Consider the following 25,775-nt stretch of genomic DNA (forward strand, 5'->3'; position numbering starts at 1 on the left):
GCGCGCAGGCTCACGAGACCGCGGGGCGGGGCTAGAGTCCCCGCTGGCGGCTAGGATCTGCAGGAGGCGGTGTCTCAGGTCTTTACGCGGCTCGCGCTTGGAGGGGTGCAGGGGGTCTTGAGGGGGACTTTTGGGGGGAAGGGGGCCCGTCCGGAAAGGGGGCGCTCCGGCCTCTGGAGGGCGCTGAGGCCCGTCTGTGGTGAAGGTGGTGCTATCTGGCGGCTGGCCCTGGTGAGTGAGTCAGGGGTGTCCCTCCTTTCCGCCCTCGGGCGGGGCGGGGCGGGGCAGCCATTCTGTCAGCCCCTGGGCCTGAGCTGGGGCGGTCCTGAGGGAAGTCGGAGAAGCAGCAGTTGAAGGCCCGGCCGGGGGCTTGGCTTTCCTGTTTGCACTGAGACTGCGAGGAATTTAATGTCATCTGCCGCTGAATTTTTGAGGTGATTTGCAGAAACTGGAGAGGAGAAAGCCTGGAACCTGGGGGAATACCTTACCAGCTGGCTTTTCCCACTTTTTAATTTTCTTCCCTTTAACCCCTCAACGATGTTGAGATGAAATAGTTATGCAACTTTTATGTAAATCGTAGTTTTCTAAAATTTACTGATTGTGCTTCCCCTTTTAAGTGTGGGGAGAAAAGGGTGCTGTAATAGATAAATCATGAATTCATAATTGGGCAGGTCAGTTTCTTTAGTAAAAAATTTATCTTTGCCTTAAACAAGCCCAGTCCTTTGTTTTTGCCCATCTAGCCTAACACACCTTTGAAATACCCACTTTCACACCTCTTCTTAATAAAGCGTGACCACCATCTAGGCAGCACTTAATCTTAACTGCCCTGTAATCTGATCCGTGCCTTACTTTCTTCTACTTTCAAGTAATCTTCCTCATGGGCCCTCTTTAATTCCAAATACATAAACGAAACTTCAAAACTGTTATTCTGGCTGGAACGTCTCTGGGCCACACATTAAATACAGAAACACTAACGAAAACTGATGAGCAAAAAGATTTTAAGTAAGTGTACGATTTTGTGTTGGGCTGCTCTCATACCCATCCTGGGTTCCTGGCAGTGTCGTCAGTTTTGGTTCACATGAACTCATAAAAATTCTCTATAGGTTTAGATGTTTATTACATCGACAGAAATATGTTTTGGAAATAGCCTAAAAACAGACACTCCAGGAAATTCTTTCTCAATAATGTAGATATTAAATGGTCCAGAATAGGATTTGTATATTTTAAGCTACATGAAGGTTTAGTTATGTACTTATGCATACATGATGAGAAATGCTCCCATAGGTAAATTTCATGCTTGCAAAAATGTAATGTCTGTTTTTAAGACAGCTACCAAAGGCCACATACTAACTTTAGTGATCCCATTGTATTTTGGTGGTTTTAAAAGCCACCTTTTTGATCTGGGAAACCACTTTGCTTTCTGATAATTCACTTTATCTCTTAGAATATGAAAGAGAATGTTCTTAAGTCTCATAGTATACTGCAAAGTATAAGGTGACAGCCTGGATGGGTTAAATTACAATCATCTATCTCAGTGTACTCTCAAAACAAAAAAGATACCACTGATATTTTACTTTATTTGCTAGATAAAAGCTAGCCACATTTTATATTTGTACTGTGTTTTCTAGTGAAAAATATTCTCTGAACTGAATCTTGAATTTGCCTTGTTCATCAAAAGATTAAGTTACCAAATTTCTTTTTCATTTGGTAGTATTAACATTGCAACTTCCCCTTCCCCCAAAACCTTAATGTTCCAGAGTAGAGTGATTAGGATCAGTGAACATGTGGACATGTTTTTGTCTCTCCAGTTGAAATTCTTTGTTATGTTTTGAGGAAAGTGGTTTAGAAGCTCAGTTTTACTGCCCTTATCTTTTTCTTGATAACCACTGCCTTCAGAAAAATAAATGTTTAACTTTGCTTTTTCCAAGTCTTGTTCACCCAAATTCAAGAAGGTGGAAAGGTTATGGAAGGTGTGAGGAAATTATTTATAAAGTACATGTTTTTATTTTTTAAATATTCATTATATTTTTAAATTATATACATGTATGAGCCCTGGCTGGTGTAGCTCAGTGAATTGAGTGCAGGCCTGCAAACCAAAGGGTCACTGATTTGATTCCCAGTCAGGGCACATGCCTGGATTGCAGGCCAAGTCCCCATTAAGGGATGCATGAGAGGCAACCACACGTTGATGTTTCTCTCCCTCTCTTTCTCCCTCCCTTTCCCCCTCTATAAAAATAAAGAAAGAAAATTTATATATATATAAATTATATACATGTATGAAATTTCAAACAATACAGGTAGGTTTTTAAAAAAGTGACATTGTCCCCTAGCTCTGTTTTGTAGTTGGAGTGTTTCTTTTCACCCTGAAGTAGGTAGTATTTTAATTCCTGATGTAATAGAAGGGGAGGAGGGGGATCACAAAGACCAAGTAAATTGATGATTACCTAGCTGGTAAACAGGGAGGAGGGGGATCACAAAGACTAACTAAATTGATGATTACCTAGCTGGTAAACAGCAGGCTAAGATTCAAACCCATGTATCTAACTCCAAAGTTACGCTATTTTTACTATTTCAATAAATATTTAAAGTAGTTGTTGCATTTAGTTTAAAATTATTTACTATGGTATAAAGTCCAGTGAGTTTTACCTTTACATTGATGATTGCCTTTATAAAATGTACAGATACTTTGCAAATTAAAGTTTAATTATTGGTAGTAATTTCCAGTTTAGAAGGATGCTAGAATTTAACTTGGAGTGAATGTTGGCCATTTGATAGGATTCAACAGACAAATCAATTTTCTGCCTTTGTGGTGTATGAGTTTTCCTTAGCTATTTTAAAATTCTGGGTCTTTACTCCTTGATCCATGGCATGCTTTTGTGCCTCCAAGTGCTTTTAAAGATATTTTAGAAGAGGAATTTTAGTATGTAGAAAGATATAACATAAATACATGAACAATGTAGCTGTTTTTAAAAGTAATTTAATTTGGCCCTGGCTGGGGTAGCCCACTGGATTGAGTGCTGGCCTGTGAACCAAAGGGTCACCCTTTTGATTCCTCAGTCAGGGCTCAAGCCTGAGTTGCAGGCCAGGTCCCCAGTAGGGGGCATATGAGAGGCAACCACACATTGATGTTTCTCTCCCTTTCTTCCTACCTTTCCCTACTGGAATAAATAAATAAAATCTTTAAAAAAATTTCAATATGGAAAATTAACACATACTTTCTGTCTCTTGAGGATTGTGTATGGTGGACAGTTCATTTAAATAGAGTCGTATGATATGTGGTCCTTTATGACTGGCTTATTTCACCTGCATAATGTTTTAAAACTTCATGTTATAGTATGTGTCAGTATTTCATTTCTTTTTATGGTTGAGGAATATTCATGTATGGCTCTATCATATTTTTTTAATTTATCATTTATGGACATTTGGTTTATTTCTGCTTTTGGCTATATAAATAATGCTATTATGAACATGTTTGTACAAGTTTTCGTTTAGACACATGTTTTAAGTTCTTTTGAGTATATACCTAGGAGTGGAATTACTAAGTCATACGGTAACCTGTGTTTAACCTTTTGAGGAACTGCCACCAAACTGTTTTCCACAGTGGTTGCAGCACCATTTTAATTCTTACCAGCAGTGTATGAGGCTTCCAATTTCATCACATCCCCCTCAACCCTCGTTATTATCTGGTGTGAAATTGTAGCTCATTATGGTTTAAATTTTTTTTAATTTTAATTGTTGTTCAAGTATAGTTTTCTGCATTTTCCCCACATCCCAGCCCACGCCCCAGCTCTCTACAACCTCTTTCCCATTTCCGACCCCCCTTGTTATTGTCCATTTATACTTGTATGTGTCCTTTATACTTGTTCCTGCAAACCCTTCCCCTTTTCCCCTGAAATTCCCTCCCCTCTCCCCTCATTATGGTTTTGATTTGCATTTCCTGAATGGCTAATGGTGATGATGAGCAGCTTTACCTGTGTCATTGGCTATTTGTATATCTTTAAAAATTTTTTTTCTTTTATTTACTTTTAGAGAGGGGGCAAAGGAGGGAGAAAGAGAGAGATAGGAACATTGATGTGAGAAACATCAATAGTCTGCTTCTCACATGTACCTGGACCATGGACTACCTGCCACCCAGGCATGTGCCCTGACCGGGAATCAAACTATGATCTTTCACTTTTCAGAACAATCTCTAGCTAACTGGGCCACACCAGTGAGGAATGTATATTTTTTTCTGAGGATATCTATTCACATTTCCCCCTCATTTTTAAGGTAGATTATTTGTCTTTTTATTGAGCTATAAGAGTTCTTTATACAATATAATTTAGATATAAATCCCTTATCAATACATGGTTTGCAAGTGTTTTCTTTCAACCTTTTTGATGGTGTCCAATTTATAAATATTTTCTGTTGTTACTTGTGCTTTTGGTGTCACGTCTAAGGAATCATTGTCTAATCAGAAGGCATGAAGATTTACACTTACGATTTCTTCTAAGAATTTTATAGTTTTAGCTTTTACATATAGGTCTTTGAACCATTTTGAGTTGTTTTTTTGTATATGAAGTGACTAAAGAGTTCAGTTTCATTCTTTTGCATGTGGCTATTCATTTGTTCCAGCACCGTATGTTCAAAAGGCTGTTTCTTCTCCACTGAATTGTCTTCACAATCTATAAAAAGTCAATTGATTAGCCCTGGCTGTTGTGGCTCAGTGGATTGGGCATGGGCCTGCAAACCAAAGGGTCGCTGGTTTGATTCCTAGTCAGTGCACATGCTTGGGTTGTTTCTCTCTCTTTATCCTTCCCTTCCCTTCTCTCTAAAAATAAATAAATAAAATCTTTAAAAAAATCAACTGATCAAAATGTGAGGGTTTATGTTGGACTCTTCAGTTCTGTTCCACTGGACCATATATTTATCCCCTATGCAGTAAGTTTTGAAATTGGAAAGTGTGAGTCCTCCAACTTTGTTATTTGTCAAGATTGGTTACTCTGAGTCTCTTGAATTTTCATAGACATTTTAGGATCAGGTGGTCAATTTCTGCAAAAAGCTAGATGATATTTTGATTTGGGTTATTTTGAATCTATAGATTAATTTGGAAATTAGTGCCATTTTAACAATATTACATCTTTTGATTCATGAACATGAGATGTCTTTTTATTTTTTAGGTCTTTAAAATTTTCCCTCAGCAATACCTTGTCTTTTCAGAATATAATAGAGATAGTTTTACTTACTCCTCTAACTCAGGATGTGTTTTATTTTATTTTATTGCCTAATTGCTCCTCATTCTCTTTTACCATTGAATAGTGTATGGATATGTCAGAATTATTTTTGCTAGTCTATTATTGATGGATGTGCAGGTTGTTTCCAGTATCTTGAAGTTACAGTGGTACTACAGTGAATAGCTGATTACTACATAGAAGATTTTCAAACTCTTTTGTTGCAGGACTACTTTACCTTATTAAGTATGAGTAGTGAATTTGAATATAGAAATAATTTAATAGTCATCAGAATTTGTTTTCTTATAAAGTTGCTTAGTTTGTATATGATAAATATTGTTACCCTATCCAGATATTAAGAATGATATGATAAAACTTAATTATATCACAAATCAAATATTTAATTTTGAAATAGAGCTTTTCAAACAAGAAACAAAAAATACTGATTTTTAAAATCAGGTTTGCATGTTACTAATTTTAATAGGTTTTACTTCACAAGTGTTTGTCAGTACTTCGTTAATCAGCAAGATGAATGTGGAGAGAGAAAAGCACCCTGTACTAAGGGAACACCATATACAAACAGCTTAAGACAAATGAGACCATGATAGTATATACTTTGGTTAAAAGCTATTTGATCATCACAACAATTTCGCTTAAACAGCAATTTGGTTGAAAATGAATAGCACCTACTTCTGGTTTTTTTTCAAGTATTGGTAATTTTGGTGCGTTGTGTATTGTTTTTAGAGCCTTTGTGCTGTAGTTTTCAGGAAAAGTTTTTCTAATATTTGCTTTTAGATTTCTAATTGATTACAGAAAAATTTGTAATTTTGATTTTTTTTCTCTTTAGGAAGCAAGTTTTTGTAATAAACAACAACAACAACAAAACCAGTAAAGGAAAGTATATCAAAGGAAAAAGGATCTGAAAATTTTAGGGTTTGTAATTTTTTTCCTCTTAAACTGTTTTTTCCCTAATAAATCAATGTCAGTTATATGTGATTGTCTAGTTTGATTAAGTTTTCACTTTGCTGCATTGCTGAATAATATTCAACAAAGATTTTTATCAACTTTCTAAGAATTTTTTCCATGTTGTGAGTAAATTGAAAAATATTGGGAATAACAGAGGTCTCTTAAAAATTAACAGTATTAAGGTAGGATTCTATTTTTAAAAATATATTTTATTGATTATGCTATTACAGTTGTGCCATTTTTTTCTTTCTCCTTCCACCCTGTAACCAGCCCCCCCCCCGCCCCCGCCATCAGTATTCCCTCATCTTACTTCATGTCCTTGGGTCTCACATATAAGTTCTTTGGCTTCTCCATTTCCTATGCTATTCTCAACCTTCCTGTGTCTATTTTGTACTTGCCATTTATGCTTCTTATTCCCTGTATCTTTTCCCCATTCTCCCTCTCCCCACTGATAACCTTCCATGTGATATCCATTTCTGTGAATCTGTTCTTGTTTTACTTGTTTGCTTAGTTTTTGTTTTTGTTTTTTAGGTTCAATTGTTGATACTTGTGCATTTGTTGTTATTGTACTGTTCATAGTTTTGATCATCTTTTTTTCTTAGATAAGTCCATTTAACATTTCATATAATATGGGCTTGGTGATGATGAGCTCCTTTTAACTTTCCCTTATTAGGAAGCACTTTATCTGCCCTTCCATTCTAAATGATAGCTTTGCTGGATAGAGGCATCTTGGATGTAGGTCCTTGCCTTTCATGACTTGGAATACTTCCTTCCAGCCCCTTCTTGCCTGCAGAGTTTCTTTTGAGAAATCAACTGATAGACTTACAAGAACTCTTGTAGGTAACTCTCTCCTTTGCTCTTGCTACTTTTAAGATTCTCTCCTTCTTTTTAATCTTGGCTAATGTAATTATGATGTGCATTGGTGTATACTTCCTTGGGTCCAACTTCTTTGGGACTATCTGAGCTTCCTGGACTTCCTGGAAGTCTATTTCCTTTGCCAGATTGGGGAGTTTATCAAATAAGTTTTCAATTTCTTGCTCTTCCTCTTCTGCTTCTGGCACTCCTGTGATTCGGATGTTGGAACATTTAAAGTGGTCCTGGAGGTCCCAAGCCTCACCTCATTTTTTTGAATTCTTGTTTCTTCATCCTGTTCTGATTGAATGTTTTTCTTTCTTCTGGTCCAAAATATTGATTTGAATCCTGGTTTCCTTCCCCTTACTGTTGGTTCCCTGTACATTTTCATTTATTTCAGTTTTAATAGCCTTGACTTTTTCATCTGTTTTGTGACCATACTCGACCATTTCTGTGAGCATCCTGGCAAACAGTGTTTTGAACTCTACATCTGATAGGTTGGCTATCTCTTCATTGCTTAGTTCTGTTTTTTTTTGGAGCTTTGATCTGTTCTTTTATTTGGGCCATATTTTTTTTTGACTCTGCCACCTATTGTGTAGTAAAGGGTGGAGCCTTAGGGTTTGCCAGGGCAGGGCTATCCATCTTGCTGCGTTGTGGTGCTATATGTGGGAGAGGGCTGAAGAGGGAACAATGGCGCTTGCTCAGCTCTTCCTGGCTTTCAGTTACTTCCTCCACTACCCACAAGCAAATTGAGCCCTTCTGGTGCTGATTCCTGGGAGGGCGGGTTTGTGTATTCCAGGACCCTGTGGATCTCTCCACTGAACTCTCCTGTTAGACTGGGAGTTTCTCCTGATGCTGCAACCCCCACAGGTTTTTTCAAAGAGAGGTTTTAAAACTTTATTTTCCTGCACTGGAACCCTGGGTTGTGTGGTCTGTCCTTCTCCTCAGTTATTCCTCTTGGTTTATCCATACGCAAATGTAGGATTGCCTGGTGCACCAGCCATGCTTTGCCATGAGTCCTCTATGCCCTGACTGCCCATTTCTGCCCCTCCTACTGGTCTGGATGAATGTTTCTTCTTTAACCCCTTGGATGTCAGACATCCATACAGTTTGATTTTCTAAAAGTTCTGGTTATTTTTTGTTTTTAAATTTGCTGTTGTCCTTTTGGTTGTGGGAGGAGGCACAATGTATCTACCTATGCCTCCATCTTGGCTGGAAGTCCTAAGGTAGGATTCTGAACTCACCTATGTGTAATTCATGTCTGCCTTTTTCTTTGTTTTTTAGTTAAAGGAAAATTTTTTGTTTTCATTATATGTAAAAAGGATAGCATATTCACTTATTCATCATTCAGGATGCCTCATCATTCATTCAGCTCTATTGATCAATGTAGATAATGCTTTATAAAAACAACTCTTTATTCTATTTAGGATTTTCTCTTTGGAGATTTTAGATCAGTTGTGATTTCAATATGGGGTTGTATTTTGTATACTAAGAGAGTGTAAGCTAAAAATTGGGATACTTCTGTGATGTTGTTAAAAGCAGGGGCATCTGAAAAATGTACTGGAGAAACAAGAAGTATCTTCCCCCATTGGTCATCATGGAAGAGGTGTGGAAGAAACAGACTTCATTGTGAAGCATAGATATGACTTTAGTTACATTGAGTTTGCTCCTTTGTGAAAGGAAAAGAAAAACGTGAATAAAGCTGTGGGGATCAAGGTAAAGACAATGGTGATGGCATTATTCAGCTAAGTAGCAGCAGTCTAATTTCCTAATCTGGATAGCTTAGAGTGAACAAATATTTGTTAGTTATGTTAGTTAGGATGCTTTTGCCTTCATATAATAATATCCAAATAAAGATTGCTTAAACTAAAGCCGTAAACTAAGATAGCTATAATTCTAACAAGAATTCTGGAGGCACGTTTGTTTTGCCACTGTTGGTACATGACTCAATGATAACATCCAGCACTGAAGTGCTTTACTCTGTTATATTTAGCACGTTGGTGATATCTTTCCTCACAGTAAAATTGCTACAGCTGTTCCAAAGTACTTATGCAGACACAGCTAAGTACTACATAGAAGAATAGCAGTTTCCTCTCATACAGGTGTCTTTATTAGGAAGAAAATCTTTTCCAAAGGCCTACCTGCCAGCTTTAATTTTCTTAGGCCCCACTAGCTAGGAATGTATCAATGCCCGTGCCCTTGATGTAAGGCAGGCTAGAAGGAGGACTTCCTGGCACTTTTAGCTTTTGAAGTATAGGCAGGTTGTACCAGCAAAGAAAAAAGAGTGGAAGGAATAATTGCTAAATTGGCAACCAACAGGGTTTCCCCTACTTGCCACAGAAAATAACTGATATGCTTTGTGCTTGTTGTGATAATATATTTCCTTAGAGGGAAGAAACATTGTTAAATATGACACTGGGAGTTATGATGTTTGAGGTTTTCTGTTTAATGCATTGAGAAATCTGCAGATCCTAATTCCCTTTGAAAACTATCATGTTCTCTACATTGAGAAATGTGCAGAGCCTAGTTCTCTTTGAAATCTTTTACAGTGATGATAGTTTTAACATTATGCCTCCTTTTTTTTTGAACAGCTTTTTACCACTGACAGATTGAAACATAGTTACTCTAATTTGTGATATTTACTCTTTTGCCAGACAAGTGGGCAGGATAGAAACCTATCCTCCATGTGGGGGGGAAATCTGGGAATTACAATGAAATGTCAAGTTTCCAAATGATTTCAGCAGATTTTCAGGTAAAGCAGCCAACCAGCAGTAACTTACTGTCATTGGTGAAACAGATAAGCAAGTGTCTTAAATTAACAAGAGGACTAATCTGGCCTTTATATTAAAATTAGGAGTTCTTGTCTTTGTGCTAAGGGCAGAAATGACAGCCTCATTGGACTTGAAGCTGTATAGTAACAAACATTGAGAAGCATAGCTTGGGATGTGTATTTTGAAGATATATGAAGTATGTATTCAAGGTTATTGTCTCCCACAGTTTTCCCATTATCCATTATTATAGCTTTCTTGGAGGGACATCTAAAACAATGAAGCACAAAGGGATTTTATGTTAGAATCTAGAATTTGATATCTGCCAGCATCAACAATGAAAGTTCTGGTCAGCTATTTTTAAAAAAATGGGTAATGTATTTGACCAACAGTATGTTAGTAGCAAAGTGCTAAAAGAGAGATAGAAGAAATATTAGGACCTCAGAAGTAAAGGAAGTTTGTGATGAAAGGCTCCAATTAAAGCAGGTACTATTTATTCCTACCTTCATGTGTATTTTTTTTTCTAGTTTGAATACAAAATAGAATTTTTGAATAATAATTATTTGTTTTTTTATGTTTATTCTAATGAGTTATAAACTTTGACTGACTTCTGTAATTTCATACTCTTTCATGCTTTTTTAAAATTATAGCATCACCCTGACTGATGTGGCTCAGTTGATTGGGCATTGTTCTGTAAGGCGAAAGGTTGCTGGTTTGATTTCCTGTCAGGGCACATGCGTGGGGTGTAGATTTGATCCCTGGTCTTGGGGACATGCAGGAAGCAACTGATTGATGCTTCTATCTCACATTAATGTTTCTCTCCCTCTCTTTCTCCCTCATTTCCTCTCTCTCTGCAAATACGTAAATAAAATATAACATAAACACTAAAAAAGTGAACAAAAGTATTTTAAAGGAGCAATCACAATTGGTTTTAAATTAATTAGAAAACGTTTAAGTGGAAAAAAGAAATGCCCAAGTCCTGAGAAATTCCAGTTTCATGCCTCTTATTGTTTTTATTTATCTTAGCATATTTTTCTTAGAGAAAATGACAAGGTGTATGAATGAGAGTAACAGAAAGAGTACCTTATAAGCTTGGAATAATTGTGCATTTTTAACTACAGGGTATTGTTCCTCACTGACTCAACTCTTGCTGTCTGAACTCAGAAAAGAAATAGATGGGATGGGGAGGGATACTTAGATTTCATTCCTAACCTATATATTGCTTCTACTTTTTGCGACAGTATGGATGGAATATTTAAATCTTTAATCCATTTTGAGTTTACACTTGTGTATGGTGGTCTACTTTCATTTTTTTGCACATATCTGTTCTATATTCTCAGCACAATTTATTTTATCTTATATCATTGTATGTTTTTGCCTCCTTTGTTAAATATTGATTGACAATAAAGGTGTGGATTTATTTCTGGGCTCTCTATTCTGTTCCATTGATCTGTATATCTGTTTTTATACCAGTATCATGTTGCTTTGATTACAGTGTCCTTGTAGCATCGTTTGATATCAGGTAGCATGTTTCTTCTGACTTTGTTCTTAAGATTGCTGAGGCTTTTGTGGTTCTGTATAAAATTTCAGAATATTTGTTCTAGTTCTGTGAAATATGTCATTGGTATCTTGGTAGGAATTGTGTGAATCTACAAATTGCTTTGTTTTTATCATCACTCATGTTTTTATCATCACTCTTTGTTTTTATCATCACTCCTGTGTCGATTTTTATTTATTTATTTTTATTTATTTTTTAAATATATTTTATTGATTATACCATTACAGTTCTATTGCCCCCCTTCATTCCCCTCAACCTGTACACTCCTTCCCCCACCATTCTGCCCCCCGTAGTTTATAACCACGTGTCTCAAGTTCTTTAGATTCTATATTTCCCCCACTATTCTTGCTCTCCCCTCATCTATTTTCTACCTACTGTCTATGCTATTTTCTGTGCCTTCTCCCCCCTCTCCCCCTCCCACCCCCCTGTTGCTAACCCTCCATGTGATCTTCATTTCTATGGTTCCACTCCTGATCTACCTGTCCTCTTGGTTTGTTTTGTTTTAGGTGTGGTTGTTAATAACTGTGAGTTTGCAGTCCTTTCACTGTTCATATTTTTCATCTTCTTTTTCTTAGATAAGTCCCTTTAACATTTCATATAATAAGGGCTTGGTGATGATGAACTCCTTGAATTTGTCCTTATCTGAGGAGCACTTTATCTGTCCTTCCATTCTAAATGAAAGTTTTGCTGGATAAAGCAATCTTGGCTGTAGGTCTTTGGATTTCATGACTTGGAATACTTCTTTCCAGCTCTTTCTTGCCTGTAAAGTCTCTTTTGAGAAATCCTCTGACAGTCTGATGGGTACTCGTTTGTAGGTGACTGTCCCCTTATCTCTTGCTGCTTCTAGGATTCTCTCCTTCATTTTAGTCTTGGCTAATATAATTATGATGTGCCTTGGTGTGGTCCTTCTTGGGTCCAGCTTCTTTGGCACTTTCTGAGCTTCCTGGATTTCCTGGAAGTCGATTTCCTTTGCCAGACTGGGGAAGTTCTCCTTTATTATTTGTTCAAATAAGTTTTCCACTCGTGGCTGTTTCTTTCCCCCTTCTGTTACCCCTATAATCCGGATGTTGGAACGTTTAAAGACGTCCTGGAGGTTCCTAAGCCTCTCCTCATTTTTTTGAATTCTCATTTCTTCATTCTTTTCTGGTCGGATGTTTAGTTCTTCCTTCTGGTCCATTCCATTGATTTGAGTCCCAGTTTCCTTTCAATCGCTATTGGTTTCCTGTGCATCTCCCTTCATGTCAATTAGTTTAGCCTTCATATGTTCCTCTAATTTGTGACTATAATCAACCAGTTCTGTGAGCATCCTGATAAATAGTGTCTTGAATTGTGCTTCTGAGAGGCTGGCAATTTCTCAGTCGCTGAGAGTTATTGGCTCTTGGACTTTGAGTTCTTCTTGGGCCATCTTTTGGGCTGTTCGTGCCTGTTCCGTAGCAGTATCGGAGCCCTAAGGTGTTCACTAGAGCAGGGCAACTAAGTCGCTGGTTTGTGAGGTTGTATGTGGGGGCGGGGTCAAAGAGGAACAATTGTGTTCTGTCTGCCGCCTGCCGCCGCGTCCCCCACCGTTGCCGTCCCCCAGCAGCGCCGCAGCCACCACCGTCACCAGGCCCACGCATTTTGTTCCACTGCACGCGAGTGTTCCACTGCCATCAGCCCTCCACCACTGGGTTTGCCCCCTGGGGCCTGCGTGGTCCGTCTCACTGTGCGCGAATGTGCGACCTCAGTCAGTCTGCCCCACACCCCGACTCTGCCCCACACCCCAACTGGTTCCGGGCTGCCTGCGCGCCTAGGTCGGGGGATCTGTCCTGCCCGACCCCGCTCCACTGCTGGCTCCGCCTCTCTTACCGTTCCCATTGAACGGTTCGTAGTTGTCGGACTTCCATATAATTCAATGTTCTGGTCTTTGGGTGTGTCCTTGTTCTCCAAACCCTTGTTGTATTCAAACTTGGCTGTGGGAGAAGGCACAGTGTTTCCACCTGTGCCTCCATCTTGGCGGAAGTTCTGTTTGTCGATTTTTAGAGAGAGGGGATAGAGGATAGGAGAGAAAGAAAAATGTTGATAGAGAGAAACATCAGTTGGTTGCCTGCTGACTAAAGCAGCAACCTAGGTATTGGGGGGACCCAAAAAACCCCGGAATTTATTTATTAAAAATTGTGTACTTATTCTTACATGTTTAAAATTTAGTCACATCTTCAAAGTACTCTCTGTTTGATGCAGTACACCTATTGAGACATTTTTTTTCCATTGCGCAAAACAGTTTGTTGATTTCGATGCCTTTTAATGTTGCTACTGTTTTTTGTTTCTCTTCCACATTGGCAAAATGTTTCCCTTTGAAGACATTTTTCATCTGGGGAAACAAAAAAAAAGTTGCTCAGGGCGAGAATGGGCGAATGGGGAGGGTGGGACATGGAGGTAATGTGGTTTTTGGTCAAAAACTGCTGAGCACTCAGTGTAGTGAAATGGAGAATTGTGTTGAAAGAGTCTTAAAAAGAAATTCACTGAAGCCAAATGCATACTCTCACAACAATGGCAATAGGTACACCAATACAGATGGATTCCTAGAACACTCACCTAGCAGGGAGAAGAAGCCTGTATTATAAGGGGCTTGCCCTCCAGAGGGCAATTATCCTCCAGAGGATAATTCTGGGCTCACTGGGTACCCCCTCCTAGGTGCCCTGACTGGTTATTTGGACCTGCAATCTTTTGGTGACAAGATGATGCTCCAACCAACTAAGCCACCTGGTCAGGGCTAATATGCACATTTTAATGATATTATTTCTTCCTCTCCCTGAACATGGTATATGTTCTCACTTATTTGTATTTTCTTCAATTTCTGGCACCAGTGCCTTAGAATTTTCATAGTACAGGTCTTTTACAGCCTTGGTTAAACTTATTCCTAGATATTTTATTTTTTATGTAGTAGTAAATGGCATTACTGTCTTAGTTTCTCTTCATGGTAGTGTGTTATTGGTATATAAAAATGCAACTGATTTCTAGATATTTATTTTATATTTTGCTACTTTGCAAAAGTCATTTATCAGTTCTAGTAGTTTTTTTGGTAGAATCGTAGGGTTTTCTATATACAGTATCATGTCATTTAAAAATAATGACAGTTTTCATTATTTTCCAATTTGAATGTCTGTTAGTTATCTTTCTTGTCTGATTGCTGTGGCTAGAATTTCTAGTACTATGTTGAATAAGAGTGATGAAAGCAGACTTACCTGTCTTATTCCCAAACTTAAGAGAAACACTTTTCATTGAGTATGATAATGGCTGTGGGTTTGTCATTTATAGCCTTCATTATGCTAAGATATGTTCTATTTCCACTTTGCTGAGAGTTTATATCATAAATGGGTGCTAGATTTTTATCAAATACATTTTCTGCATCTATTGATATGATCATATGGTTTTTATCCTTTATTTTGTTTCTGTGGTGTATCACATTTATTGATTTGTAGATACTGTACCAACCTTACATCCCCAAAATAAATTCCACTTGATCATGATGTATGGCCTTTTTAATGTATTGCTGTATCTGGTTTGCTAATATATATATTTTTAAATATTTTATTTATTTATCTTTAGAGGGGAAGGAGAGAGGAAGGAAACATCAATGTATGGTTGCTTCTTGTGCATCCCCTGCAGGGAACTGGCCCCTGCCGGAAACTGGCCTGCAACCCAAGCATGTGCCCTGACTGGGAATCGAACCACGATCATCTGGTTCGCAGGCCCATGCTCAATCCACTGAGCTACACCAGCCAGGGCTTGGTTTGCTAATATTTTATTAAGGATTTTAGCATCTATGTTTGTCAGGGATATTGGCCTATAATTTTGCTTCACTGTAGTGTCTTACCCAGTTGACATCAATGGATATATCTTCCAGACAGAAAACCAACAAGAAAACAGTGGCCTTATACAACATACTAGACCAGATGGGTTAATTGCTATCTTTTGAGTAATTCAACCCATAGCAGCATAATATACATTCTTTTCAAGTCTCGTGGAACGTTTTCCAGGATTTGCCACATAAACCACATGTAAGGTCATAAAGCAGGTCTCAGTAAATTTAAGGAGGTTGAAATCCTATCAAGCATCTTCTTTGACTACAATGATATGAATCTAGAAATCAATCACAAGAAAAAAACCTGAAAAACACATGAAGACATGGAGACTAAATAACATTACCAGTGTGTGAGCTAATGAGATCAAACGAGAAATTACAAGATACTTTGAGACAAATAAAAATGAAAACACAACAACTCAAGATCAGTGGGACACAGTGAAAACAGTCCTAAGAGGTAAGTTTATATCATCACAGGGTTACCTCAAGAAACAAAAAAAATCTGAAATAAACAATCTAACTTTACTCATAAAGGAATTTGAAAAATAATAACAAACTATGCTGAAAGTAAGTATAAGGGAGGAAATCATAAAGGCCAGAGCTGCAATAAATCAAATATAATCTAAAAAAACAGTGAAAAAGATCAGTGAAACTAAGAGATTGTTCTTTGAAAATATAAACAAGGTTGACTTCCAGCCAAGATGGAGGCATAGTTAGAAACACTGTGCCCCCTCCCACAACTAAATTTAAAGACAGCGAATTTTTAGAAACAAAAATGCAGCCACAACAGTGAGAATTGAACTGTACAAAAGTCCGATAACAATGAACCACTCAGCCAGACCATGTCACAACCCAGCAACTGGGTTGCCTGGCCCTGGTGAACACCTAAGGCTCCGCCCCTCATACATAACAGGTGTGAACAGACCAAACATTATGACTCAAGAAAGCTCAAAGCCCCAGAGACCATAATTCTAAGCGACCAAGAAATAACCAACCATTCAGATGCACAGTTCAAAATACTGGTGATCAAGGTGCTCACAGAATTGGTTCATTTTAGCCACAAATTAGAGGAACATATGAATGCTAAACTGATTGAAATAAAGGGAAATGCACAGGAAACCAATAGTGATGGAAAGGAAACTGGGACTCAAATCAAGGGAGTGGACCAAACAGAAAAGAAGGAAGAAACAAGAATTCAAAAAAAATGAGGAGAGGCTTAGGAACCTCCAGGACATCTTTAAACATTCCAACATCCGAATTATAGGGGTACCAGAAGGGGAACAGGAACAGCCACGAGTGGAAAACTTATTTGAACAAATAATAAAGGAGAACTTCCCCAGCCTGGCAAAGGAAATAGACCTCCAGGAAATCCAAGAAGCTCAGAGAGTCCCAAAGAAGTTGGACCCAAGAAGGACCACACCAAGGCACATCATAATTACATTAGCCAAGATTAAAATGAAGGAGAGAATCCTAGAAGCAGCAAGAGATAAGGGGACAGTCACCTACAAAGGAGTTCCCATTAGACTGTCAGCTGATTTCTCAAAAGAGACCTTACAGGCAAGAAGGGGCTGGAAAGAAGTATTCCAAATCATAAAATCCAAAGACCTACATCCAAGATTGCTCTATGCAGCAAAGCTTTCATTTAGAATGGAAGGGCAGATAAAGTGCTCCTCAGATAAGGTCAAATTCAAGGAGTTCATCACCACCAAGCCCTTATTATATGAGATGTTGAAGGGACTTATCTAAGAAAGAGAAGATAAAAAATATGAACAGTGAAAGGACAGCAAACTCACAGTTATTAACAACCACACCTAAAACAAAAGCAAACTAAGAGGACAGCTAGATTGGGAGTGAAACCATAGAAATGGAGATCACATGGAGGGTTAGCAACGGGAGTGGGAGGAGGAGAAGGGGGTAGAAGGTACAGAGAATAAGTAGCATAGATGGTAGTTAGGAAATAGGGGATGGGGTGGGAATACTATGGGAAATACAGAATCTAAAGAACTTGTGACACATGGACATGAACAAAAGGGGGGAATGGTGTGCAGGGTTGAGGGGAGTGAAGGGGGGGAAATGGGATAACTGTAATGGCATAATCAATAAAATATATTAAAAAAAATATATATAAATAAGGTTGACAAACTCTTAACCAGACTTATCAAGAAAAAGAGAGAGGACCCAAATAAATAAAATCAGAAATGAAAGGAGATCTAACAGTTGACACCAAGAAAATACAAAGGATTGTAAGAAAATATCATGAAGAACTATATGCCAACAGATTGGACAATCTGGAAGAAATGGATGAATTCCTAGAAACATACAATCTTCTAAAAATGATTCAGGAAGAATAAAGAATCTGAATAGAGAGATCACAACTAGTGAATTTGAAGCAGCGATAAAAAAATTCCCAGCGAACAGAAGTCCTGTACTGGGTGGCTTCTCAGGCAAATTTTACGAGACACTCAAAGAAGAACTAACACCCATCCTTTAAAACTATTCCAAAAAATTCAAGGAGGGAAGACCCACAAGCTCATTTTATGAGGCCAGCATTATCCTAATTTCAAAACCAGGTATGCATATCTTTATAATCAGTCCTCTCCCCCTGCATTTTAAATGTAGTCCAAGTGTCTATTTTTTCTTAAACCAAAAAAGGGTGTTTAAAATAGTATGCATCAAGTGACTGTATCATAGTTCATTGTGGCTGGAGTGTGTGTATGTGTGTGTCTGTAGTGGAAGGAGGGAAGGCAGAATAAATAGGAAATCAGGTAGGGCAGGTTACCAGATGTAGTGTCTTTTCATAGGACAAGTTTATCACTTCTGTTGTATGTTTGTTCTTTGAAATTTTTAAATCTAGAGATAGGGCAACAAGTTTTCAACTTTTGCCCCTTCAAATATTGTCTCTACTCCATTTTATCCTTGTTTATTTTATCTTCTACACAGAAGATAAAATACCTGCTCTTTTTGTGCTTTTCAGTTTTTCTTTTTGTGTGCCTTGTTCTGTAGATGACTAGAGTCAGGCATAATGCTGCCTCCATCCAAGGTTTGCAATACTCAGGACCATCAAATAATGCAAACCTTTGTTACAGGACTGCAGGGACTGGTTTACAGTCAATGACTGGAACTCTGAGGGCGTTGCTCTTTAGGGTTATATGTTATTGTAGGGATTCTTTCTTTTTAGACTCATCATTTTATGTGGGTCGTATCCTCTGAGTTATGTACCCCCATACCTCTTAAGACTCTCAAACACAAGTTTCTCATGATCAAATGCCCTCAGGGCAAAAGCAGCTCCAATGCTGACTTACTCTAGATGCCTGGTTTTTTCTTAGTTTTAGCTGGGTGATTCTTTACTATCTTATCTGTTAGTGACTTTTAAGAATTAAAAAAAAATGTATTCTTTTTAGTTGTTTTCACAGAGAGATTTTGCTTGAATCTAGCTCTTCATTTTAGAAAATTAGAATTTAAGTCATTTTTTATATTCTTAATTATAAAAATAATTGGTCTAATATTGGTAATGACTAACTTAAAAAATGAACACAATATCCTTTTGTAGCCTACTTTTTTTTTTAAAGATTTTATTTATTTGTCTTTAGAGAGGAAGGAAAGGAGAGAAGGAGAGAAATGTCAATGTATGGTTGCTTCTTGTGAGTCCCCTGCTGGGAACTGGCCTGATCATGTGGTTTGCAGGCCCGCACTCAATCCACTGAGCTACACCAGCCAGGCCTGTAGCCTACTTGAAGTGGGACTAGATGTATGGGTTCATAAAGGGAGCAATGCTGTCTTACATTTTTGACCCTAAAAGAGATGGAGCATCTTTCATTATAGTCAGAGTCTCTTGTTCTTCAGTAAAGTTTTTATAGGATGAATTTTATTCCTCTCTAATTTATGTTTTCTTCTTAATTTTAGGGAAACTGTCTTGATGGTTGATTTGTTTCAGTTTTAAAGACTTTTAGCTTGAAGAAGACACCCTGTAATTTTACATACCATCTTTCCTAAACTCCATAATTGCATTGTTTTTACAATGGAAATATAAACTTATTTATGTTATTTTTTAAGTTGCTGTAACTGATTTTTAAAAAATTGTTGTTCAACCACACGATCGCGGTTATATTCCCAGTCAGGGCACATGCCTGGGTTGCAGGCCAGTTCCCCGCAGGGGACTCACGAGAGGCAACCATACATTGATATTTCTCTCTTTCTCTCCTTCCCTTCCCCTCTAAAGGTAAATAAAATATCTTTTAAAAAAATTAATAAAAAAAAGAAAAGAAACTTCACTTTAAAAAAAATTGTTGTTCAGTTAGTGTTGTCCTGCCTTTTTCCCCATTACTCACCCCTACCCAGCCCACCCCCACTCCCATAGTCAATCTTTCTCTCCCCCCATTGTCCCTGCCCATGAGTCCTCTATTCTCATTCTTTTTTTAAAATTCTCATTCTTTTGCTTGCCTCTTCTCCTTCTTTTCCTTGTCATCACCCTCCCTGCCTCCTCTGGTCACTGTCAGTTTGTTCTATATTTCCGAGTCTCTGCTTCTGTTTTGCTCATTTGTTTGTTTTGTTGATTAGGTTCTACTATAGGTGATATATGGTATTTGTCTTTCACCACTTGGCTTTTTTCACTTAGCATAATGCTCTCCAGTTCTAGCCATGCTGTCATGAAGGGTATGAGTTCCTTCTTTATTTCTGCTGTGTAGTATTCCATTGTGTAAATTATGTACCTCAGTTTTTTATTCACTCATTTAGTGATGTTGAGCATTTTTTCATGTGTCTATGGGCCCTCTATTTATGTTTTTATGCAACCTCAATATTCCAAATAAAATATGATGGTTACTACTTTAATTTTTAAAAACTCTTAAATACTTTGATTTATCAGAAATTAAAAAGGTTTATACTTTATTTTTGTCTATTACACTTTACTTTGATTCAATCATTCATGTAGGAAGTCTATATTAAGCAACTGTTATTGACCTGACGCTGGTGTAGTTGGTGAGCAAGACACACAAGAACAGAACTTTTATTTTTAGGGGGTAGATTGAAGTGGGAAGATTACTAGATAGTAAATAATACAGTTCTATGCTACAGGAGAATAGGGAATATCTACTTTATATAGGGTGGTTGGAGAAGGCCTCTTCAAGGAAGGAACATTTAAATTAAAACTAAAGGATGAGTTGGAGAAACTTAATAAAGAGCTGTGAGAACAAGGAAATGAAGTAGTATAGGGAAAAGCCCTAATTTAGGAAAGACCTTGACATGTTTTAGTTATAGACAGTAACCAATGTATTTATGGTTGTCCAGGTGAAGAACAACATGTTTTGATTTTGGAGAGGTAGATCATGTATGCAAGGGCTTTGCAATTTACTTTTTTGTGTTACAGGAAACCCAGTTAAAAGTATAGCAGGCATAAATTTCCTAAACTACAAATTTGGATGTGCAAAGATGTAATTTTATTTCATTATAACTACAAGTTCCTTAGCTCCGGAGTTACTGCGTAGTAAGAAACAACCTTGGCAATTTAGGATAATGTCAGTAGCTTCTGGTTTAGTTTAGTTAATGCTAGTTTAACTCAGGCCCTTGGATAAACTGTGCCCTGTGGTAGGCTCTAAGAAGTTACATAGAACAAAGAAAGCTGGATATAGGGGTGCTGGGGTGTGACTCACCCCAGATAAGGGGAACATCCCTTACCTGGGGAGGAAGAAGGGACTGTTCCAGGAATCAGCATGCCTGGGGTATAGGGGAAGTGTTGATTAGTCTCTGAGGGGATTTATGGGAAGCAGTTTCTGTTATGGTCCTGTCCATCTCAGAGGTCAGACAGCAGTCAAGTCATTGAACAGTTTCTTCTGCACTTGAATTTGTAATACTGAAAGCCATGGGTTTAGAATTTTAAAGCTCTTTTTATTTTCAAGCCTTTAGATACTACAGCTGAAATTCTTAGTTTTTTTAAAAAAGATTTATTTATTTATTTATTTATTTATTTAGAGAGAGGGGAAAGGAGGGAGGAAGACAGGGAGGGAAACATCAGTGTGTGTTTGTCTTTCATGTGCTCCATACTGGGGACTTGGCCTACAACCCAGGCATGTGCCTTGACTGGGAATCAAACCGATAATACTTTGGTTCACAGGTTGGTGCTCAATGAAATTCTTAGTTTTTAAGACTTGCGGTTTCAGTGGATTAAAGACCTAAATATAAGAGCTGAAAGTCTAAAACTCTTAGTAAAAAATATAAGTGTGAATATTATTTTAAAATATATTTTATTGATTATGCCATTACAGTTCTATTTCCCCCCTTCAATCCCTTGCACCCTGCATACCCCTTCCCCCATTCCTCCCTTTAGTTTATGACCACGTGTCTCAAGTTCTTTAGATTCTATATTTCCCCCACTATTCTTGCCCTCCCCTCTATCTATTTTCTACCTACCGTCTATGCTACTTATTTTCTGTACCTTCTCCCCCCTTGTACTCCTCCCACTTCCCTGTTGCTAACCCTCCAGGTGATCTTCATTTCTATGGTTCCTCTGCTGATCTAGCTGTCCTCTAAGTTTGCTTTTGTTTTAGGTGTGGTTGTTAATAACTGTGAGTTTGCTGTCCTTTCACTGTTCATATTTTTTATCTTCTCTTTCTTAGATAAGTCCCTTTAACATCTCATATAATAAGGGCTTGGTGGTGATGAACTCTTTGAATTTGACCTTATTTGAGAAACACTTTATCTGCCCTTCCATTCTAAATGAAAGCTTTGCTGGATAGAGCAGTCTTGGCTGTAGGTCTTTGGATTTCATGACTTGGAATACTTCTTTCCAGCCCCTTCTTGCCTGTAAGGTCTCTTTTGAGAAATCCACTGACAGGAGTCTGATGGGAACTCTTTTGTAGGTGACTGACCCCTTATCTCTTGCTGCTTCTAGGATTCTCTCCTTCATTTTAATCTTGGCTAATGTAATTATGATGTGCCTTGGTGTGTTCCTCTTTGGGTCCAACTTGTTTGGGACTCTCTGAGCTTCCTGGATTTCCTGTAGGTCTATTTCCTTTGCCAGACTGGGGAAGTTCTCCTTCATTATTTGTTCAAATAAGTTTTCTACTTGTTGCTGTTCCTCTTCCCCTTCTGTTACCCCTATAATTTGGATGTTGGAACATATAAAGATGTCCTAGAGGTTCCTAAGCCTCTCCTCATTTTTTTGAATTCTTGTTACTTCATATTTATCTGTTTGGTCATTTTTTTCTTCCTTCTGGTTCACTCCCTTGATTTGAGTCCCAGTTTCCTTTCCATCACTATTGGTTTCCTGTGCATTTCCCTTTATTTCAATTAGTTTAGCCTTCATTTGTTCCTCTAATTTGTGACTAAAATCAACCAGTTCTGTGAGCATCCTGATCACCAGTGCTTTGAACTGTGCATGTGATAGATTGTCCATTTCTTGGTCACTTAGTGTTATCGACTCTGGGGCTTTGAGTTCTTGAGCTATGTTTTGGTCTGTTCATGCATGTTACATATGAGGAGTGGAGCCCTAGGTGTTCATCAGGGTGGGGCAACTCAGTTACTGGGGTGTGATGCTGTATGTGGGGGCGGGGTCAGAAGGGGCAATGGTGGTCCCTTCTGTTGTTTCCCCGCCCCTGGGGCCTGCGCAGTCTGTCTCACTGCTTGCTCCTTCGCTGGTTTATCTGTGCGTGAATGTGTGACTGCAGTCAGCCTGCCACCTTGCATCCTCACTGGGTCTGCCAGTTGCAACCCCATACCTGGGATCTGCCCATGGCTGCCTGTGCACCTGGGCGGGGTGGGGTGGGGGCGGGGGCGGGATCTTTCCTGTGCAACCCTGCTCCACTGCTGGCTCCGCCCCTCTTACCGTTCTGGTTGAATGGTTTGTTGTTGTCAGACTTCCTTATAATTCAATTTTCTGTGTTTTGGCTGCGTTTTGTTTATTAAAACTTTGTTGTCTTTAAATTTGGTTGTCAGAGGAGGCGCAGTGTTTTCACCTATGCCTCCATCTTGGTGGAAGTCCCCATAAGTGTGAATATTCATGATATTAGATTAGGCAACAGTTTCTTAAGTATGATACTGAAAGCACAAATAACCAAAGAAAAGTAGATAAATTGGACTTGGTTAAAATTAAAAACTTTTGTGTATCAAAGGACACTGTGAAGATAGTGAGATATGCAAGTACCACTATCTTTTTTTAGAGGATAAATGGGTACAGAATTCAGAGTAGAATTCTTAGTTAGAGATAGAAATTTTCTCATCATCAATTAATAGGTAACATAAGTATGATAATGCATGGATAGATGTGAGGAATGCCAAGAAAGGAGCCCTAGGGGATTCTCAGCACTTAAGGGTTGAGTCGAGAAAGGAAGGGATGATCTGGGATGTTGAAAGAAAAGAATGAATTATCATAGATGCTTCCTCCACTTACTTTTAAGCTTTTTGAGGGCTGTAACTGTCATGTTCATTCTTATCCAGTTCTTGTCATAAAATAGGTTTTTAGTAAATGTTAAATGGAGGCTGAGAAGTTTTAAGAAATAGTGGTCATGTGGTGTCAAATATAGCAAGTAGTTTGATTAGTAACAAATACATCTTTTGTAGAATAATTTTAGTGGAGTTTACATGGTAGAGATAAATGGTAGGTTACTGAGGACTGAAGAGTGAATAGTTTTGAGAGAGTGGGAACAGAAAGTGAAGATACTCTTTTCAGAAAGCTTGGTTATGAAAAATAGTAGACATGGGATAGTAGGTGAAAGGCCTGTAATATCACAAGAGAGACTTAAGCATGTTTATGAGCTAAATGGAAAGAGTCAGTAGAAAAGTAGAAATTGAAGGTGTAGGGAAAAGGAGGTATGTGAGATTGATTGAACATTATCCTAAGAGTAGAAGGAATGGAATGAAGATACTGAATTTGAGTAGGAATAGGAATACAGTTTCCCCGAAGTAGGAATAATGAAAAGGAGATGGTACAGATGGAAGAAGTGTTTGGGTAGTAGTAACAAATTTGGGGTGTAAATACACTTAATGTACTTTTCCAATGAAATGGTTAGTGGTGTCATCAGCTGATATTATAGGGGTAAAAGAGGGTTATTGTCTCAAGATCTGGGTGGTTCTTATTCAAATGTAGCACAGTGTTTTGCAGCCATAGGTAGCAACTGAATAAGCTTGACAGAAACCTAACCCTGTAAGTATAGCCAACTGCAAAGAAGACATCGACAGATAATTGACCAGATAGTGTATATAAGCAGTAGCTACACTTCCCTTTGGGCAGATGGAGTTTTTGATGTGAATCCTCTTCCTTTATTTACTGGAAGTAAATAAAACTACCTAAGAACAACCATGTCTCATTCTTGATTAGAACACCTCAGGTGGCAAACCCCTTGAGTTCAGTAATGATTGCAGGGGATGAGTTTGAGGAAAAAGGGAGAATTTTGAAGCCATTGAGGGAAGTGAGAGGATGAACTGAATTGGATTACTTACAAGAATTATAATGAATTTTTCATGATTCTGGTATATATAGTTGTGTGATGATTTTTCCCCCCAGTCTCAGGCCTCACCAGCCTGGATGTCTAAGCAGACAAGTTTAGCAATTGGATTGGCCTTGGTCTAAGTTTTACAGGCCAAAATGGTAAGTAGGCAAGAAACTCCAGTAGTGAGAGTGTTTAAGGTGGTAGGTCATTAAGTCTAGGCTAAAAGGGGAACAGAGGAAACCAGAAAGTATCTGCTGGAATATTAAGTGGTCAAGTTGGATATTAAAGTTTAAAATTACTGTATTTTTTAGACTATAAGATGTACTTTTCTCCCCTCCCAAATTTGGGAAGAATAATGGTTGTTAATGCTGCTGTTGAGTTCTATTTACACTTACATTGGTGAAATATTGTTATTTATATTATTGAATATTTTATCAAATTTTTTGCTTCAAAATTTTTTTTCCTATTTTCCTCCTCTAAAATCTATATGTGTCTTATGGTCTGAAAAATACGGTAAATAGGAGGAACGGTTGCTCGTTGTAACTGAATGCAACATCTGACTATCAAATGGGTTTGTGAGGTGGTCAGAGTTGAGAAGATAAACTATAAAGCTAGAGTGTTACAGGATTCAGTTACATGGGAATTGAGTTGCATACAATGGTGGCAGAGCAAGGGTTGGAAAGATTTTGAACCAGATTCCAAAGTCTTTAGTGAATGTGGGAGAGTGACTAAGAGGTCAGTAGATGCCAGTAACAAGGAGAGAAAGGTAGCAACAGATGACATAAATCTCAAAAGAGGTACTTTTATTTGAGGCTAAAGAACTGTGATAGTGGACAAGGAATGAATTCCATGCTTTGCAACTGTTATGTGGGAAAAAGGATAGGTTGCACTCATACTTTAGACAAGAAGATTGCTAGAGTGTTATTTAAATTGGTTTTGGATTTAGGGTATTTGTTTCACCGGAACAATGTAAAACATTATCAGAAAGTATAGCTATTGTAGGGAGTACGATTTTCAAGGAGGGGGTGAGTACACAGCAGAAGTGAGATCAGAGTGCACAGGGAAGAGGATTTAACTGGAGAGGCTTAATTAATTAGTCATTGGAAGGGCTTACAGTTTGGTGGATTATGGTAATGATGAACATGGTGAACTTAGCTG

The 25,775-nt window shown here is 38.1% G+C and overlaps 1 protein-coding gene across 3 annotated transcripts in view; it reads left to right on the forward strand.

Moving 5' to 3' along the window:
• Positions 1-2: 2 nt before the first annotated feature.
• The window catches only part of SHLD2 (shieldin complex subunit 2), a 160,122-nt gene continuing 134,349 nt past the window's right edge, over positions 3-25,775 (forward strand). For all 3 annotated transcript variants that reach the window (XM_037049386.1, XM_037049388.1, XM_037049389.1), the window contains exons 1-2: positions 3-231; positions 6,058-6,143. The gene's annotated coding sequence lies outside the window, so the exon portion shown is untranslated. The remainder of the gene's footprint in view (positions 232-6,057; positions 6,144-25,775) is intronic.

This window comes from Sturnira hondurensis, unplaced genomic scaffold (genome assembly GCF_014824575.4).
Source record: "Sturnira hondurensis isolate 20B ecotype Veracruz unplaced genomic scaffold, ASM1482457v3 Scaffold0006496, whole genome shotgun sequence".
In the NCBI taxonomy this organism is placed as follows: Eukaryota; Metazoa; Chordata; class Mammalia; order Chiroptera; family Phyllostomidae; genus Sturnira; species Sturnira hondurensis.